The 6,000-nt window shown below is 42.9% G+C and overlaps 1 protein-coding gene across 1 annotated transcript in view; it reads right to left on the bottom strand.

The window, feature by feature from the left end:
• Tmem117 (transmembrane protein 117) overlaps positions 1 to 6,000 on the bottom strand; it is a 471,810-nt gene that overhangs the window by 155,031 nt on the left and 310,779 nt on the right. The gene's annotated exons all lie outside the window — the stretch shown is intronic.

Genomic DNA, 6,000 nt, shown 5'->3' with positions numbered 1-6,000 from the left:
TTTCCACTGGATGGTTTTAGCTCCTTTGTCAAAGATTTAGTGACCATAGGTGCGTGGGTTCAATTCTGAAGTTTTTATTCTAGGGTATTGTATTTTTGTTCTTACATCCTATTTAATTTCTTCATGTACTATCTCCATGTAGCTGCCACCTGTACAAACTACAAGTATAAAATGAATATATTTTTATACACTACTGTCTTAGAACTTACTCCTAAGATGTGTACCCAAGTGATTGACACCGAGTCCCTCTGTTCTCTCTGTCTGGGCTCACTGAGCTCCATTTCAGACTTTGTTCATTCAGCAGGAGCTCCTATGGCAGGAGACAGCTGTTATTGTGCACTGAGCCGCTGTTCATCTCTACATATGCAATACCTAACCAACCATCAGTGCCTCCCCTTGCATGGCTGATGCTCATCTTAAGGTGGACGCTTCAGCTCCACTTCTCTACAAAAGAAATTCTAGTGCACCCAGCGCATCATCACAGTGTCCACATCCTGGTCCATTCTTCCTCCTTTCCTCTCCCTGTATTCTTCACTGGGGTGAAAATGACACTAACCTGACTTTCAGATTTATAGTCTCAGAACAGCCAGTATCTGCTGCTAGAAATGACAGGCCGTAGAACAAAATTATAAAGAACCCAGAATAACAAACAGTGAGGCCAGAACTGGAAGTCAGGCTAGTGGCATAAAAGGCCAAGATTCTCATAACTATGTTACAGTGTGCTCAGTGTTTAATAACTACTTAAATAAGCATTATTTAAACAGGTTACTTAAAATTTGACTATTTTTAATTTACCAATATTAAATTTACACTGGCATGAGACTGGATTAATATGCATGTATAAATGTACCCCCAAGAGTTAAATTACTCTGGAATGAATACAGGATGAATTTTCAAAGCAAGTGATTCATATCACATGCTAACAAAGTAATGTTATCAATTGCTTGGTGTGTGTGTGTGTGTGTGTGTGTGTGTGTGTGTGTACAAATGAGTGCATGTCTACATCTATGTGCATACATATGCATGTTAATATGTAAATGTATATATGTATATGTGTGTATGTTTTTCTATGTGCAAGTGTATGCATTATGTATAAATATGTGCATGTATGCATACAAATGTGCATACCTATGTGTATACATGTGTGCATATGAATACAAATTAATGTGTACCTGTGCATACATGTGTTTCTGTGGGAAGCTCCCCTCCATGACCTCATGGCACTTCTGCTTGCTTTGTCCCTGAGGCCCTGCCAAGGCTACAGGTTCCATAATTTCCCCACAGACTAGCCTAGAGAGTCAAATGTGTGCCACTGAATACCTGCTGCGTATAAACATGTGCCCGTGTGTGCAAATTTCTGCTTGTATATGTGCATAAATGTGTGTACACATGTGTGCATGTGTATATAGATGTATGTATGTATATAGATGGTCATGTATCTGTATGTACAAATGTGTGCACGTATGTGTGGAGGCCAGAGGACAATCTTGGGTGGTTTTCCTCAGTGCTATGTATACTTTTATTTATTTTGTCTTCAGACAAGGTCTTTCCCATTAGCCTAGAACATGTCAAGCAGGTAAGACCAGCTGGCCTGAGAGCCCCTGAGCCCTGCCTGTCTCTGCCTCCTCAACACTAATCATACAAGAGTGCACTGCTTTTTCACATGGGTTCTGGTGACTGGACTCAGGCCCTCTGTTTGTGTGGCAAGTACTTTCCCTACTAAGCTCTCTCCCCAGCCTCTCAGTTATCCTTTCATCTAGATGTATTTTACCTCTATCAAGAAAATCATTTGGAGCATTGTCTTTGGGTCTTTCTAATGTTAACACCTTAAGGTAGGCATGTTTGCAATGACGCCTGCTAACTTAGTGTTAAGGTGACTGATTTTCCAGATACACGTATTTTTTTTGGAAAAAAAATGGTTTGTTTTTCCTCAATTACAAAGACTGTCTTCAACCAAAGACAGACATTTGCTTAAAGAAATAAGAAATAAGTATACTGTGTATTAAATAATGATGAATACACACACCATCATAACATGGAAAATACAAATTATTTTTCTAGTTAAAAATATTGTTCTAGAAATTAGCTAGAAGACTCAGTGGGCAAACATGCTGGCTACTGAGCCAACTATTGTGAATTTGACCTCACCCATATAAAAGTGGAAAGAGAGACCCAACTCCCACAAATTGTCCTCTGCCATCCACACATGCTATAAATCACACGTGCGTGTACACACACACACACACACACACACACTCACAAATAAATAAATATTGTTAACTAAATATCATAAGTTCATCGAGTTTGATGGAAACTTGACAGCAGTATGTTTCTCTCATAATAAGTGTTGAATTATTTCTGTATTATCACAAATAAATTGGTACCCAGCCTTTGTAAAACCATTTCCTGAATAAATGAGAACTTCATCACACAGGCTCACTGGGTATTATGAGGTTCATGCTCTCTTAGGGAATCATTCAAAAATGAAGATGAAGTCTGTTTCTATGTGTCTATTAGGTAATGGTCAATATTTTGACCTCTTGGGGAAAAGTGTAACAAAATTGTTCCCTCATCTTCATTTTAGCCTTAAAGTAGAAAATAATACTAAGGAGTTCAATGGGATTTCACAGAATAATGAAACACATCTATTTATAAAACAGAAAATGGAAACCCATTGTAATAAAATAAGTCACAATATAAAGAGTATGCAAGCGGGTGAGTAACACTTCTCTCTATGGGTTTTCATGATTCTTGGGATTTTTATTTCATTTCTTTACTGAATTTTTGTTCTTTAGAGACAGGGTCTGTTGTAGCACAGACTGGTCTCTAACTTGCTATGGAGCAGAGGATAATAAATGACCTTGATCCTCCATGTCCCAAGTGCTGGGATGAACACACACACACACACACACACACACACACACACACACATCCCTTCATTGATTCTTTGTGAATTTCTCATCATGTACCCCATTCCCACTCATTTCCCCCTTCCCTTCTTACCCTCCTTCCATCCTTGCAACTTCCTCATGAAAAGAAAAGAAATGTCACTGTGGAAGCTGCAGTGTGTCAGTGTGCCCCACAGTGTACCCTATAATCCACACTTCTTTGCTTGCAAACACTCCTTGCAATGAGTCACTCTTCTGGTCCGAGGCCCCTGGCTTCTGATCCACTATCAATACTGGGTCTTTACTGGGACTCATCTCAGATAGCCTATTGTTGCCCTGTGTCATGGAGACCCTACAGCTTTAGATCTGTAGGATATCCCCGTAATGCACTGCAGCAGTTCAGTGTTGGGGTAGATATTGGGCTAGGGCAACTTAGAGCCCTACATATGGGCTTGGGCAGTAGCTGAGCTGGTCAGCCCACCAGCTCTTCCACACTCATATCACCAGGGTAGGTTTTCCCAACACTGTTGTGGCTAGCTCACCCAATGCTTCAGACAGCAAGGGACAAAGCCAGTTCTTCCACTCCCCTGCCCTCATCCCTTCAGGGACAGCTGTATTACACCGCCCAGGCAAAGTGCACGGCCTGCTTTCCCAAGTTCTGCAGCTGGTGAGGGGCAGGGCCAGCTCTCCCTTTCTCATGACCCTGTGGCCAGCTGTCCTGCTTGCTCCAGGTGGCAAGGGATAGAGGAGTGCAGCATTTCTCCCTCGCCCACACTACCATGGCAGACAAGTTTTGGGGCCAGCTCTCCCATGTTTATGCATATCTGCAATCCCTACAAGCAGGGTCAGCTCTGCTGTGCTGCCCAGGCAAGGTGCAGGGCCCACTCTCCTGAGTGCTGCAGCTGGCTTTCATGACCTTGGGGCCAGCTATCCTGCTTATCCCTGGCCACAGGTAGCAAGGGGCAAGGTGGGGCATTTCTCACTCTCTCTCTTGCCCATGCCACCACATGATGGATAATTGGCAAAGCCAGCTCTCCCATGCTCACACCTTCAGGGCTAATTCATCCAGAACTCTGGTAATCATGGCCAGCTCTACTATGCTTCCTGAGAGACATGCAGGGTTGCTCTCCTGAGTACTGCAGCTGGCAAGGGACAGGGACAGTTCTGCTCTCACACCTTCTGAACCAGCTTTCCTGAATGCCCAGGCAAGGGGTGGGAAAGTACAGTCCTCAGCCGTCGACATGGTTCTAGGCAGTAGCCTCGACTAGGATGTCTGCCTGGCCTTTTGTGCTAATACACTCCTGCTTCTGGAGGGTCATGGCCCCAGACATGGCCTTCAGTGGTCACACTGTCCAAGTCCTCGACATGGCCTTAGGTGTTATCCCCAGCTGTTCACATCAGGCTGTTCCTCACTACCCTCGAGTCTCCAGTTCTGTCTCTCTTCATTGAGCACACATCCTTCTCTTTCTCTTCCACTCTTCCTACTTTTGTCTTAATGGTACCTGGGGGGGGGCGGGTGGGACTGTCTCAGGAATGGTCTCAGGAGTGCTGAGCCCAAGTGGTGCCATGTAGCACCAGGCAGGGTTCACCTGGCACTAGGCTAGGGTTCATTTCAGGCATGGTCTGCCAGCCTGTGTCCTATGGTGGTGGACTGGGGGAGAGCTATCTTATTTTTATTATCACATTAAATAGTATGTATACATTAAAGTGATGATGGTGATGGTGATGATGATGATGATGATGATGATGATGATGATGATGATGATAAGTAATAATGATGATGATGATAAATAATAACAGTTTCTTTGCTACCTCCTGTTGGGTCAAATTTAAACAACTGAACCCTTTGGTTAGATTTTGCCACTCATACTACTCATAGCAAAAGACAAGTGGTTACATTTGTTTCCCAAGGAAGAATTGTAATAATGTCAAAGGTCAAATGATGTTCACTGAAGCCATTAGGCTGCTAGGGAAAATATTAAATTAAATATTAAAAATAGGTTTCTTTTAAAACATAATTTTAAAAGATGAGTGTGGAGCATCATCTTCTTCATATGCCTGTGTGGAATTGACTAGGTGTGTGCAGATGCACACATCTCTCTCTGTCCTCCCATTGTGTTTTTTTAACCCAACTTCTCCAGAGCACAGTTTTATCTGAACACTTTGCCACTGTCTCACTGGGGTTGTCATCTCTGCAATCTATGTCAGTGAATTCCTTGTCACACCTTGCCCAGGCCATAAAACACAAATCTCAGCTTTGGGTACAGTGGCTCAGGGACTATTCCTAAGGATGTGTTTCTATCTACACCAGAATAGACTAGTTCACTATAGTGTTCAACATTGCCCAAGGCTCAGCTCCAGTTCACACTTCATGTCTACTGCATCTTTTAGGATGCCTGGCCTATCCCGCATCCTCCCAGCAAGACATGAGTTTCCACATGGCTTGATTCTTGTTGAAAACCAAATGCATCTATTTAGATGTGACACTCTGATTCACAATTTCACTGTTCAAAGCAACACATGTTACTAGGAAAGGCCAAATGGACAACCCTTCACCCAATTCTTTTTCCACTCTCTTCCTTAGCCATGTTTTCTCCTTGGTACAAATAAATAAGTTGTATGTCTTGAAAACAGCATCCTGAGATGCTTCCTACCCAGGGCAAAGCAACTGTGTCTCTGGAGAATACAGACACAGATGACACCAGGAGAATCACACTGTTTGCACTGTCTTTGACTTCAGACAAGCCGGTAGGCCCTTGGCAAAATGGAAGTAAAAAAGAGATTTTCATTCTTCTACCTTTATTCTTCAAAAATATAAATGGTCTGGGAGTGGTTTTGGAAGCCATCTGTGAATATTTTCTTTGGCATCTAATATTTCCAAACATTGTCATAATTTGGTCTTTTCCCTGACATGAGAGCCTGCAACCAGAGCGGCCTCTGCTCTGAGGTTAACACTGATACCACTGTCTTCAGGGGAAGTCCACCTATCCCTGAGCCAAGGAAGCAGGAAGCTAGGCAGTTGTAACTGATGACACTTGAGCAGGCTTATGCAAGGGAAGAACATAGGAACTCTGCTAGCACAAACTGCACACTACATAGGCCTCAGTGTTGT

Source organism: Mastomys coucha, unplaced genomic scaffold (genome assembly GCF_008632895.1).
Source record: "Mastomys coucha isolate ucsf_1 unplaced genomic scaffold, UCSF_Mcou_1 pScaffold11, whole genome shotgun sequence".
Classification (NCBI taxonomy): Eukaryota; Metazoa; Chordata; class Mammalia; order Rodentia; family Muridae; genus Mastomys; species Mastomys coucha.
The sequence above is the reverse complement of the archived record's forward strand: the minus strand, read 5'-3'. Positions and strand labels throughout refer to the sequence as shown.